This window comes from Periplaneta americana, chromosome 10 (genome assembly GCF_040183065.1).
Source record: "Periplaneta americana isolate PAMFEO1 chromosome 10, P.americana_PAMFEO1_priV1, whole genome shotgun sequence".
Lineage (NCBI taxonomy): Eukaryota > Metazoa > Arthropoda > Insecta > Blattodea > Blattidae > Periplaneta > Periplaneta americana.
In genome coordinates this window covers 166,521,702-166,535,771 of record NC_091126.1, presented here as the reverse complement: position 1 = coordinate 166,535,771, position 14,070 = coordinate 166,521,702, and positions in this window count along the sequence as shown.

Here is a 14,070-nt window from a genome sequence, read left to right as displayed (position 1 = left end):
TTGATTTCATTTTTAAAATATGTTCGTTTGTTTGCGAAAAAGGAAATCAAAAAAGCGTTATTAAAATGTAATTGTTTAGTTTACAAACGTAGGAACTAATATCAAAATTCTGTTACAGACAGTTTATAGAGCATGCTTTTGCAAGTACATTGGAAAAAACTGTTTGAATCTATTTTTAAAAATGGTTCAGATATATCGGTTTTAGTAAAATCCTGCATTGGATGTATTCTTTTTTTCAAATTTGTGCCCCCATTTTTTTTTTAAATATTTATATTAGGTTGAGTTGCTACAGCTATGAGCTCATTACATACAAAAAATTAATATTTTTCACCAAATAGGAAAAAGGTTTTAAAAAGTACCATCCTCTCCCCTTAAGTATTTTTTTGGTTATTTATCGACGCTGTATCAACTACGAGGTTATTTAGCGTCGATTGAATTGATTATAGCGAGATGAGGCCGAGGATTCACCATAGATTACCTGACATTTGCCTTATAGTTGGGGAAAATCTCGGATAAAACCCAACCAGGTAATCAGCCCAAGCGGGAATCGAACCCGCGCCCGAACGCAACTCCAGATCGGCAGGCAAGCGCCTTAGCCGCCTTAGCTACGCCGGTGGCTGATTCTTAAGTATTGACTCAGCCCAAAAGTTCATAAGAACGTGTCGCACACAGATGTCCACTATAACTTATGTTGTGTAGGCTACATCTTCTGTTCTTTGAGAAGCGAAAGCAATAAATGTGGAGTTATTGCTGTCAAGCAGGCCTGTCTTATAACACAATAGCGCTGCAGCTACACGTGCATAGCAACCAGAATTGCTGGAGCAATAACCTCGGCTCCCGATATGCCAGTTGAAGGAGATGTAAATGTTTAATGTTAGTTTTTATGACTTTTCTGCACAAACAGAGACGTGTTCTGATATGGGGACAGCATCATACCCGCATGTAGCGATTAAGACGTAGAAACCAAACCATTTGTACAGCAATCTTATAGTAGAAACTTTCAGCACCACGAAACACATTGGAAATTTTTGTAAAAAAAAAAGTTCCGTAAGTCGGCTTCAGTGGAATTATTACAAAAATATAGCCCTACACATTTTTTCTATAAAAATCCTATGTTGATAATTAACAATACAGGGTGAATCTTAAGTAATGCCATTAATTTCGGGGGGTTATTCTTTGAGATATTTCAAACAAAAAAAAGTTTAATACAATTTTGCTGGTTTTTTGCTTCCTTTTCGAGATAAAAAGTCGTCTTACATGTAACATTACATTGCATGTTTTGGGAAAGCCATTGATTTAATTCCCAAAAGTCCACACCTGTGGCGTAACGGTCAGCGCGTCTGGCCGCGAAACCAGTTGGCCCGGGTTCGAATCCCGGTCGGGGCAAGTTACCTGGTTGAGGATTTTTCCGGGGTTTTCCCTCAACCCAATACGAGCAAATGCTGGGTAACTTTCGGTGCTGGACCCCGGACTCATTTCACCGGCATTATCACCTTCATTTCATTCAGACGCTAAATAACATAGATGTTGATGCAGCGTCGTAAAATAACCCAATAAAATAAAAATAAAAAAATTCCCAAAAGGCCTATGCTCAGTCAATTTAAGAGAGCAGTGTATATTATGATAATAAAAGATAGAAAATATTTTAGTTTTGTTCTTCAAATTTCTGCACATTTGAAGGAGAAAAACTAAAATTATTTCAGTCATTTATTATAATACATTGCTGTCTTTAATTGGCTGAGCATATTCGGAATTAATTCAAAGCCTTCCCCAAACACGCTATGAAATGTTTCATGTAAAACAATTTTTATATCAGAAAGGAAGCAGAAACGAGCAAAATTATATTAAAATTTTTCGTTTGAAATCAGGTCCCTGTGGGTATTAAGGCCCACCTAACGGATCTTTTATTATGACCGCTACTGAAGTTGGTTTGGAATTACACTAATGAGGTAATGTCTAAAGATGTTTATTTATGTAACAAAATACAAAAAGAACAGACTGATATATCAATATGTTTTTCTGTTATTCCAAATTTAGCAAATCTTTACAACTGGGCCTTATTTCCTGAGTAGTCTGTTAATATGGCCCATGCCGTAGGGTAATATAGCCCAAAGAGAACACATTTCAATTAACTCATAAAATTAGGAAACAGAGTTAATATCAAAATAACATAAAGTGAAATGAATAGAAGCAACAATTACATGAACTGGAATACCTGAACAATCGTATTTGTAAACAATCAGAGGCGTATACTGTTTAAAGGGTTTGGGCTACCGCTGACCCTATTATTACACAAAATATATCTAACAATTACTTTAATTTTAATTACTATGGTAAAACTAATAATACAAAATTATTACATTATGTTATATTATAAACTTTTTCTTTTGTAATTTCCTTGGGCTACCGCCGGTAGCCCCGGTAGCCCGCAAAATACGCCTCTGTAAACAATAGTGACAATAAACTTCTGAAAATCTGAAACAGTGTGTCACACAAAAAAATATGAGTATTCCAAACATTTAGGGCATACAAGAACTTCTTTATTAGAGGCAGTGAGGCCCACACAAACTTCATGGACCCACAATGAACATGATGCACACTGTCTCATATCCAACGCTTCAGCTGATTCACAGACAAAACAGTACCAATCCTTATTAACATCATGTCTCAAGTAGTAATCTGTACTTAAATTATTTATATAGCCTACTTTAATTTTATCCCTAGATATGTATTATTATTATTATTATTATTATTATTATTATTATTATTATTATTATTATTATTATTATTATTATTATTATTAAAACATTTGCAATCTGAAGTGGAAGTTCATACTCAACAATATAATTAACTTATTTAATCGTGTTGTAAATTTTAATAGTTGTCGGGAAATAAGGCCCGGGCCTTATTTACTTGTTGTTGCTTGGGCCTTATTGCACGATATCAGACCTACTATGATTCTGAGGTTATATATGTGTCATGGAGATTTGGAAAAATTATTTTGAACCAGTATCTGGAACGATGAAATATCTCTCAAGCATAACATGCAATAACATTTTCAATATTCCGAGCATTGAAATACATTATTACATTTAACTTTACTTCCAATATTACAGTTTTGTCTCCTCGACAATGTTTCGGCGCGTTTTCTTCTTGTTACTTCATTTCTACCAACATAAGATGCGCTCAAATTATTAGGCAGATGTTATTTTAGTTCCCCAACATGACTACAGGGTGATCACACTTCCTCTTAGCCTTGATCCGCGAATTTCAAAGTTGGGCCTTATTTCTCGATGGGCTTTATTACCCACTGGGACCTTATCTCGAAGAATAATCCCCTGCAATTAATGACATTATTTATGGTTCAACCTGTATATTTTTTACAAGTTAATTTAATTTTTGGGCGCGCAGTTGCGTCACGGTTAAGGTGCAATATTACATGCTGAGAATCGCGGGTTTGATTCCCGTTTGGGTTATTTTCAGGCCGCACTGTGACCACAGTCTACTATATACAGTCACGAAGCTTGAGTTTTGAGGGTACTATTTTGCATTGCCTGTAATGAGGCGATATTAGCGATCCTAGTGGTGAGCAACTATCTAATATTTGCATATTTACTAGGTATTGAGCTTCGCGACTGTATATACTAGACTGTGCTATGACCCTGGGATTTACTCAGCATCTAACACAAATGAGTACCGGTGGTAATCTCTCGGGGGTGAAGGAGGCGGGCACTTATGATTAAGGGGTTAGGTACAGCTTACAGCAGTATCATTTTGGAAATATTCAATATTTTTTTCCTTCATTACTGTACCTTGTACAGTAATGAGAATTAGTATGTGTAAAACACTGTCCTTCTTCTATATAAAAAAAAATAATTTTTACGATAAAAAAAAATTTAGGGTAAACTAGGGTCTGTTGGACAGTCGGGCATGTTGGACACTCCGTACTTTAACGTGTTACCACGCCACTTGTGGGCACCACATTCAGCTAGAAGTCAATGACGGAAGTAGCCCCACTCGTGCCTACTTCCGTCATTGACTTCTAGCTGAATGTGGTGCCCACAAGTGGCGTGGTAACACGTTAAAGTACGGAGTGTCCAACATGCCCGACTGTCCAACAGACCCTAGTTTACCCTATTTTTTTTTTCAAAATTCAATTCACGTGCAGTGATGAAGCCTTTTCAACATAACTAAAAAACTATCCAACATTCTGTGATGAAATTTTTGTATGTATTTATGCATGTCATATTTACAATATGATGCAATATCACTTCTCTATCTTTGTTAGATTGTCTGATAAAAATAAATTAATTTTAAAAATGGTCAAATATCAGTATTTTCTTCTAACACAAAATAAAAAAGTATTATTTATTAACGAATGTAGTTGAAAGAGCATGATATTTTAACACGAGTTTCAGCAATAAAATAAAAGAGAGAGAACATGAAAAAGTTAACAAATTTATGAGTTATGAGGGAAACGTTTCATCACAACACAGTGAACTGTCAACATATTGATCCTACGCTAAGACAAATGCCTCAGTCCCTCTGGGGAATATGTTGAAAAATAGCTCAACAAATGATGTATCTGTTCAATTATATCTTTCAATGAAATTATGTTTTCTTTTTGTAAACGGCACCACGAAACATTTTTACGGTCCTCGTAATTGCGTTCGAGTGGCCAACATTTCAATAAGCACTTGTTTTGACATTGTTAACATAGCAGAAGAAAAGAAATGAACTTTTTTATCTGCCCCCATCAGAACGTTTACTTGTAAGCTGCTTTAAAATACAGGGACATCATTTTATTTTTACTTCAATTTTTATTGTACCTGAGTTTTTGAATGTAGTCTATTTCCCTCCCACCACCTCTACTAGTAAACTTCCAACTGTTCTCCTCACAGAACCAAGCGTACATAGTCAAAGTCGCCTTAAGGTCGTAGTAAACACAAACAGTATTGAGTTAGTGAGTATAGTACGTTCCAGAAATATGTTCGCGTTTTCCAGTGACGAAAGAGCTTTCAATATTGAATCATATTTTCGCACAGGTACTGTCGTCCGTTTGTCTACGTCGCATCCCGATTTCCCTCACCCGCAACTGTTTAAAATAACTTAAATAAAAGTAATTAACTGTCACGTGATTTACCCCCTTTCTACGATCTTGCGACATAACCACTTGGACGGACGGTAGATAGCATGTCTGAGTAATGTTATGATATCAGTAAGGGTCGGACAGAGGTGAAGATTGAATTTACAGCACGTAAGGTACTCTTTTATATAATAGGTAGATTTTATAGAATTATTTCAATATGAGTTACTAGTACGAAGGACGAAACTGGTAATTGGAATTAGATGCAATAGTCTGTAGTGCGATAATATGCACAAAAGAACTGAAGCCTGTATCGAAATGAACGGCCACCATTTTCAAAAATGTGTTTAAATATCCATATTACGATTATTTTTCTATTTAACTTCATTCTCTATTATGTACGCTAATGTGCTGTAGACAGTATAATATACACTGCATAATGAATACGTTCGCATGGATAACTCAGTTCGTGAGTAAAAACACTTATTGTTAATACTGTACTGTATTTTGATTAAAGAAAAACCTAATGAAAATTATCAAACTCAAAATTACGATATCTCCTAGTTTACGGAAATATATTAACTACTTTTCTTCCCTCCTACAGGCCTACCTAGTAAAGTGATTTGTTTGTATTTTACGCCAGTATCTTCAAACTTCAATCGTGGAAGGGGGTAGCAAACTGTGTTTCCGGCTCTGAACCATTAATCAAAAGGTATAGCCAGGTTAATATTAAAAATGTTAGTAAAAATAAAATGATGTCCCTGTACAATGCACTCTATAACCATTCGAAGTTCTTTTGGGTTGTCACTATAACAAAAAAGAAATAGACCTACTATGACTTCCCACGTAGCGTCGGCAAGTAGAAAGCTGTATTATTGCTAACAGACAACGAAATTCTAGTTTAGCGAGCAAGAAGAGGTCTGAACTCTTCCTGTGGCTAATTAGCCTACACTGCCGGTCATATTGCAGCGTTCTCGGAACAAGAGTCGAAGGTTATGCGAGCGCGAAACAGATGAGTCATCTTCTTGTTTTGATTATCTGTCTTTTAATCTCAACTTTCATCCATCAAAATGTCCCAGAATTATACAGTTGCACAAAGTCAGCAAGTGCATTCATTCATTCATTCATTCATTCATTCATTCATGCATTCATTCATTCAGTTTTCTACCCAAGGGCAGGTCATTCACTGCAAACCTAACTTTCTCCAATATTCCCTATTTTCTGCCTTCCTCTTTGTCTCCTAATATGATACAAGGCTCACCCAGAAAGTAAGTTTCCCTATTTTTTTTTTAAAAAGAAGACACACTTTCAGGAAAACATTTATTGGCAACAGGTACAGCAATGTTTCAGCTATTTTTCAACATAGCCACCATCACAATTGAGACACTTGTCGTATCGTGGGATCAACTTTTGTATCCCTCTGTCGTAGAACTCTGCCGCCTATGAATGGAGCCAGCGTGTGACAGACGTCTTCAGCTCTTCGTCGTTGCCAAAACGCTCACCGGAGGACAGGAATTTCTTGAGGTGCAAGAAAACGTGAATTTTTTTATTTTATTGGGTTATTTTACGACGCTTTATCAACATCTAGGTTATTTAGCGTCTGATGAAATGAAGGTGATAATGCCGGTGAAATGAGTCCGAGGCCCAAAACCGAAAGTTACCCAGCATTTGCTCGTATTGGGTTGAGGGAAAACCCCGGAAAAACATCAACCAGGTAACTTGCCCCGACCGGGATTCGAACCCGGGCCACCTGGTTTCGCGGCCAGACGCGGCAAGTTACCTGGTTGAGGTTTTTTTTTCCGGGGTTTTCCCTTAACTCAATACGAGCCAATGCTGGGTAACTTTCGGTGCTGGACCCCGGACTCATTTCACCGGCATTATCACCTTCATTTCATTCAGACGCTAAATAATCTAGATGTTGATATAGCGTCATAAAATTAAAAATTGAAATATTTTGTGATAGATTAAGAGAACTATTTACAAGAAACCATGTCTGAACGAGTCTCAATTACTGACCAAGTGCCTAGTAAGTTTGCGTTTGAATTCAATTTTATTTCGACAGTCCCTGATGCTAGCAGGTAACGAATTCCAGAGTCTTGGCAGGGCTGAAAGAAGATGAGTATGAGGAGGTGCGATGGGATGGTATTGTTAGTATTGTTTCATGGCGAGAGCGTGTGTTCAGATTGTGGTGGGAAGAAAGGTAAGTGAAGCGAGAAGACAGGTACGAAGGAATAGAAGAGTTCAAGATTTCGAAGAGAAGAAGAAATGAATGTAAATTTCTTTTCTTATCTAGTTTAAGCCAACCTATTGTTTCCAGGGATGGAGTAATATGATCATATTTACGAACATTGCTTACAAAACGTACACACAAATTATGAGCACGTTGAAGTTTCGTTTTGTTGTCGCTGGAAAGGTCAGTCAGTAAAATGTCAGCATAGTCAAAATAGGGAAATACAAGCGTCTGCACAAGGGACCTTTTTAAGGGGAGAGGATGGTATTTTTGGTGAAAAATGAATAAATTAAAAAAAAAAAAATCTTTAAAATACCCTGTGATTTGTGTGGAATGCATAACATAACATTTTGTGGGTATTTGTGCCCTTATCGGATGTTGAATCGCCATTTTTAAATTTCCTGCGTTATGGATTTTTAAATCACTCGCCCACTTTTATTGTTGTTTCCGGTAAATTAAATTTTCAAAAAAAAAAAAAAAAATCTTTAAAGTACCCTTTGATATGTATGGAATGCATTGCATAACATTTTGTGGGCATTTGTGCCCTTATCGCATGTTGAGACGTCATTTTTAAACTTCCTGCGCTGTGGATTTTTAAATCACACGCCCGCTTTTATCGGTTTCCAGTAACTTCATTTTTTTTGCTATATTGCCAGACAAAAATGGATATAATTTCTGAACTATTAAAGATACACGCATGAAATTTAGAACACACATTCTTTAGACTATTAGGAAACTTTTCTCTGTAACAGAAGTATTATTAAATTTTAATTGCTTATTTTACAAACGTAGGGACTAATATCAAAATTCTGTTACAGACAGTTTGTAGAAAATGCTTTTGCAGATACATTGCAAAAAACTGTTTGAATCTATCTTTAAAAATTGTTTAGATATAGGCCTATCGGTTTTAGTACAATCCTGCATTGGGTATATAATTTTTTTCAAATTTGGGCCCCCAAATATTTTTTTAAATATTTTTATTTGGTTGAGTTGCCACAGCTATGAGGTCTCTACATACAAAAAATTAATATTTTACACCAAATAGAAAAAAGTAAAAAAAAAACAATATCCTCTCCCTTTAAGCAAGAGGGAAGACGAAAATTTATCCTTTTTAGCACATGGATAATAGAATATACTTTTCTGCAGGTTTCTGTGATTTGCATGTCCCAGTTGAGATTATTATACATGTGAATGCCAAGATATTTTTACCGAAGATCTGAAAGGGATATGCACTGTACTTAGGCCTACCTTAACGGGGAAATATCTGTTCAATAGTGAGTTTGGTTAAAATCTTGTCGCCATCTTGTAATTTCGGCAAGTTTCGTGTACTGCCGACTTCCCAGCTGAGCACATGAGAAATTATTCAAAGTTAGGAACCCCATTTTTGTTTCTTCATCATAGCAAGAAGTAGCTATATTGGTCGATAGGTAGAGATAGCGTCTCGACCCGTGTAATTCGTCATGTGAGCTTGAAGCCAGCTGATGCTAGACCACACCGCGACATGACTGGTGACAGTTGTCGGGAGTAGGCGGTGTCGAGGGGGAGAGGTACAAGCCCATCCGAAAGTTTGCATACAGCGCTTCAGATCAGAGTGGCAATGCCACTAATGTCTACTCTTAATAAAGACAAAAAGCAAGCAAAACAATTTGACACGTCAGAGGAAATAATACAACGCAATAGAATTTGTTCAGACAATAAAAAAATTATTTCATATATACAGTAGGCTATAAGTTAAGTAGACTATAACTTATTTATTTTTGAATAATTTCGAGGGAAAAATTGTTCCGGAGCCGGGTATCGAACCCGGGACCTTTGGTTTAACGTACCAACGCTCTGCCACTGAGCTACCCGGGAACTCTAACCGACACCGATCCAATTTTTCCCTCTATATCCACAGACCTCAAAGTGGGCTGACAACCGTCAAGCAACCAACTTCGAGTGCACACTAACTCCGTGTGACTTAAATTGTGGTTTTCTGTTAACGAACAGTGACGTGTATTATGCAAATCAAGATTTCAGGTATAACTCCCTGTAAAGTTGATTTGAATAATTTCGAAATTATTCAAATCAACTTTACAGGGAGTTATACCTGAAATCTTGATTTGCATAATACACGTCACTGTTTCGAAATTATTCAAATCAACTTTACAGGGAGTTATACCTGAAATCTTGATTTGCATAATACACGTCACTGTTCGTTAACAGAAAACCACAATTTAAGTCACACGGAGTTAGTGTGCACTCGAAGTTGGTTGCTTGACGGTTGTCAGCCCACTTTGAGGTCTGTGGATATAGAGGGAAAAATTTGATCTGTGTTGGTTAGAGTTCCCGGGTAGCTCAGTGGTAGAGCGTTGGTACGTTAAACCAAAGGTCCCGGGTTCGATACCCGGCTCCGGAACAATTTTTCCCTCGAAATTATTCAAATCAACTTTACAGGGAGTTATACCTGAAATCTTGATTTGCTTATTTATTTTTATTTATTCTGGTAGAGTTAAGGCCATGAGGCCTTCTCTTCCATACTACCAGAAATAAAATACATATTGAAACAATGACAAAAACAGGAAAGTCACACTTAAATATAAAAATAATTTTCATGCACATTAACAATCTTACATGGGCTATAATGAGATATTAACTAAACATGATACATAATTAAGTTATTTATAATTCATATCCTAATTGCACTTTATGATAGGCCTAAATGACAATTTATATACACACAGAATAACCTATAAAAATCGGCTAACACTCACAAATCAATTTCATGTAAAAGTATGTAATTCTTAATTCTTAATTTAAATTGATTAACCGTTCGGCAATCCCTGACACGACGAGGTAAGGAGTTCCATGGGCGATAAACCGACACGGTGAAAGACGATGAATAGAAAGAGGTACGGTGACGAGGAATGGATAACAAGACCTGATGTTGATTCCGTAACGTTGTAAGATATTCAAAGCGAGTTCTCAGATATTTTGGAGTACTGGTGTTCATTTCAAAGTGTGTCATGACGTCACTGTTGATGAGTCTGCGATTTGAAGCGAGTTTCAGCTTTTGTGACAGAGAAGTTGCCTATTAATCAAGGCGTTCAATCTGAGTTTGAGAACATGTACGGTATAACTTGAACGTCGTAGCAACAGATGGCGGTCTGTACGGTCTGTGTGCTACCATAACCTCTTTCGAACTGTGTTTTGCGCGGGCAAGTCGTACGCAGGGTATTTGTTATCATCGGTTGCGTACGGCAACATTCCACAATACAAATCAAATGCTCCGTGTCCATGTTGACCGTCGAAGTTAATGTAAACAAATATGTAAGTAATCGTCTTAACCCTCTCCCCATATCCCGACAGTAAGAAAAAACTCACCTCAGTACATGTTTCGAAACAGTTCACATTCCTGGCGTTACCGTACGTATCGGTAAGTAGTCTTCTGAATGAACGCCGTACTTGCTATACTAAAAGCCAGGTTATGAACCGACGAAACAGGAAGTAGTTGAATGGGAGAGAGGAAAGTGCGGGTTAGAGGGGTAGCTTGTGCAGTGATGACACGTTGAGTGTGGGGATGGAGGGGGGAACGAGAACGGAGCTTTTCATTGGACCTCGCGTGAAAATGTCGTCTGCTAACGAAAATCTGGCAACGGAATCACGGAGACAGTGTAGCCAGTTCATTTGCAGTACCACGTGCATTACGAGTCGCATTTCGTACCAGCGTCATTAGCTCGTGCTTTCTTAAAAACAGTAATTTTAATTACTAATATTGTAGATAGTGTCATCGAGAACTATATACAGTAGTTATTTTAAACATATCGGTGACAAACGCTGAACACGCTTTGAATCACGCCCCACTATGTGGCAACAGAGCTCAGAAAGAGACCAACAGAACGTTGCTTCCGGTTTAGTCGGTTCATAACCTGGCTTTTAGTATAGGCAACTTCTCTGGCAGATAAGTAATACACCTCTGCGGAAGTGTAGGAAGATTGAATTCTCTAGGCTCATCGACTAGCCACGTGACGGCATACACACTTTGAACTGAACACTCAGTAGAAGTGAATAATATTCTAAACAGAACAGATAAAGAATGCACTATTCTACGTTCCTTAAGGCGGACCCAAGAAAGAACTTCAAAAGACGGCGTTATATGGTCAAATTTACGAGTATTGCAGATGAAGCGGACACACACATTATGATCACGTTGTAGTCTTTTAGTTATATTTGTCAAGAGAGAATCGCAGTAACCAAAATGGGGCATCACTAGCAATTGAATAGCCTAATGTTTCTTTTTATGGAAAGAGGCAGACAGTTTCGTAAGTGATTTAGAGAGTGGAGCCTACTGTCTGCATTTCACGAGAAGATCCGAGCAAGGAATGTGAGTTTTTCCCCCACTCTTATAACTTACCCCCAACACGAAACAGACCGGCCATTGACTGAGTTTTGTTTGTCACAGCCGGCCAATGACATCACCCCATCCGCCTGCTCCTTCAAGGACGCCGAGTTACTGGCTTAATCTCTCCTCTTACCCCGCAAGGACTACATTCCCCTCGCAGGGATCATCTCCTGAAATTTGGACAGTATATATGTACAGACCCTAAGTTTATATAGAATGAAGAGAAACAAAGTAAGTTAGATTTCACTCAGTCATAATTTTCTGCCCAAGAGCTGCAAACCCAGTATTCTCCAGTCTTCCCTATTTTCTGACTTTCTTTCAGTCTTCACATAGGCCTATCTACGATCCAAATATCTTAATGTCGTCTATCATCTGATATCTTCTTCTGCCTCGAACTTTCCTTCCGTTCACCATTCCTTCCCGTGCATCCTTCAGTAGGCAGTTTATTCTCAGCCAATGACTCAACCAATTCCTTTTTCTCTTCCTGATCGGTTTCAGCATCATTCTTCCTTCATCCACTTTTTCCAACAGAGCTTCATTCCTTATTCTGTCTGTCCATTTCACATTCTTCTCCATATCCACATTTCAAATGCTTCTAGACGTTTCTCTTCACTTCGTCGTAATGTCCATGTTTGTGACCCGTAAAATGCCACACTTCACATAAAGCACTTAACTAGTCTCTTCATTCATTCATTCATTCATTCATTCATTCATTTTACTCCATAGATCTTACATGAGCAATGAAGCTTTAAGATGTGGAACAAGTCAACATTTTACAATATTACAATTACAATTTTTACAAATTTTTATAGTTTTACAATTTAGTAATTTTCTACAATTTTTACAATTTTGTGCAATTTTTTACTTTTTTTTTACATTTTGGCGAGATGTAGTGAGATGAGATGAGGTCCGAGGATTCGCCAAAATATTACCCGGCATTTGCCTTTTGGGGGGGGGAAACCTCGGAAAAATCCAACCAGGTAATCAAATCAAAGGGGTTGATGCCAAGGACTCGCCATAGACTCGCCATAGACCATCCGGCTTCAGTCCCACGGCTGGGGAAAACCTCGGAAGAAACCAAAGACCAAAGGGGGATCCAACCCAAGCCCGAACGCAGCTCCGGATCAGCAGCCCAGCGAGTCTGCCGACTGAATTACATCGATGGCTCTACTAAAAGTATACAATACATAGCCAATCAGATTAGTAAATTTACAAACGCAAACGATGATTCATAAGTTGAGCTATATGTATAATACAAAACAAGTTAATTAAATTTAAGGCATAAACAATTCAACCAGTTGTGATATACAGAAATTGATAATACATATCATGCAAACTACTTCAAATTAGAAACACAAACAATTTATCAGTAGAGCTATATAGATTTCTCTTAGTTATTTATCCAAAGATCCGGAGGAGATTCTCCTTTCTTCTATCAAAAGCTTCCTTGGCCATTGCTATAACCCTTTTGATTTCCTGCCAGCAGCTCATGTTACTGCTTACAGTACACCCCAAGTATTTGAAGCTGTATAGCAGGCATGTCAATTGATGCCCACAGGAGCAAGCGCGCACTTTAGAGCCCAGGAGAGCCTGAGCGCTTTACAGCGGAAAGGAAAGAGACAGACGAAAGAGGTAGTATATGCCGCTTGGTCGAGCTATATACAGGGATGGCCAGCACTGATTCAATGGATACAGGGAAGAGAACTTATTAAAACTGTATCCATATTAATTTTTAGATTTGTCTGAGAAGTATAAATGCATTATAAGAATGTAAGTTTTAATTTTAATGTTCATTTTTCACAAGTTTGCTTTTTATTCAAAAGGAATATTTTCTGAACTTTTTTTTTTACAGAAAAGTGAAAATTTTAGATATGTTTGTTTAGTAGCCTTACAGGTACTAAAACAATGTTTTCGTAAATCTAATATATCATAAATACGTATTACTGAAGATAGTATATTAAAATGTTTGAAAACATTCGCATGGAAAATGTTTGTAAGGAAATGAATTAACAAAGCAAATACTGTTACATCACAAACAAAAGATATGTGTCTATGTGTTGGTAAAACGTCAGCTCTATAGCTTCAGCAGATTTCGAGATAATTTAATATTCTGATAACAGAAAGTTGCGCACCAATATCACCAAAAAGCATAATGCGATAAGTGTTTTATTATGTAATATTAGTTACGTCCCGCGCCGTGGCGTCGATGTCTAAGGCATCCCGCTTAGGACTCGCGGTACGGAATGCGCGCTGGTTCGAGTCCTCATGGGTGGAAGAAATTTTCTCATGAAATTTCGGCCAGTGTCTGGGACCGGTGCCCACCCAGCATCGTGATGCACTTGGGGAGCTACGATAGGTAGCGAAATCCGGTTG